We start from the raw sequence: 1,284 nt of genomic DNA on the forward strand, positions 1-1,284 counted from the left end.
AGCAACTTTTGATGAAATCGTTTATAACTGCCGCAAAAAAGCAAGCTTTTTAACGTTTTTTTTTTTAAATTGCAGATATTGATCTACTGAATCTAATGAATAATTACCTATTGTTTATAAACAAAAATTTTTTTTTTCAAATTGATTTTTTTTTCAAATTGCCACATCTTTTTTTTCTCTCAAACTTTTTTGCCTATTCGGGAATAGTATAAACTATTTTCAGTACGAGTAGCAATATGCTAAAATTCGTCATTTTCGAGTTATGATATTTTTCTGAAAATGCACTATATGATGCTAGCAGATTTTCGTGCCAGTTGAGGGCACAAAAATTGTTGCCCATTATGACAAAATTTCCTTGCTGGAAATTTTTTGAGGTTGCCCGATTAGAGTCAAAAGTTTTTCCCAATTGGGCTCTAATTTTGACCCAATTGGGGCTNTAAGGATATATTTTTTTAATAGGGTTGCCACCATTTTAAAAGTTATAAAAATCTGCACGGTTCTTTGGATTAAAAAAATAAGGTGTCAAATGAAAGGGCTGGGCCTGAAGACGTGCAATAAGTATTTATTTCTTGAATACAGTTGCTGCCTGTCTACAAAATTATAATATTTACATCTTCGCATGATTTTCAAAAATGAGGTATCANACATACAAATTTTTTGATAAAAAAAATTAGTTTTTGAAAATATGCCATCTCAAAAAAAAAATTGGAAAAAATCACAATGGTAGCCAGTGTTGCCAGAAATTTTTGGACGAACCGGCTAAATTGGCAAAAAATACAGGCTAAAAACGGCTAAAATGTTTGAACTACATTTCACATGTATTATTTAAATAAATCACGAGTAAAAAGACTATTTCTTGGAGAGAAGTTACAAATTCAAGAATTTGCAATTAGGAAAAACATATGATAGTGGCACATGGTTGGATTTTTTGTCGACGATAATTTGAATAAACAAGTTCGTGAAATTTAAAAATTTACAAACTGGAGCGATTTTAAAATGAAATGATAAAATTATCGTTTAAACTAATTAAGTTCAAATTATATAAAAGCACTTCAGTACTCGACATTATTTGGTAGGTACAACTACTTTTGTTCAGCACAAAATACAGCCCTAATGAATCTTGCGGTTACTATGGCAACCAACAACCGTTACTTCTATCAGCATTGCCACTCACCTGATCGATAAGGTCGGTGTTATGCAGAAATTTTGTTTGGAAAACTGCGTGCAATTGTTGTTGCAGCAAACTCGGAGAGAGCGAGTTTGGCGACTCTCACAGCAAACTAA

The sequence above is a fragment of the Rhagoletis zephyria genome, unplaced genomic scaffold, assembly GCF_001687245.7.
Source record: "Rhagoletis zephyria isolate East Lansing unplaced genomic scaffold, Rhagoletis_zephyria_1.1 Rzeph_scaffold_00469, whole genome shotgun sequence".
Classification (NCBI taxonomy): domain Eukaryota; kingdom Metazoa; phylum Arthropoda; class Insecta; order Diptera; family Tephritidae; genus Rhagoletis; species Rhagoletis zephyria.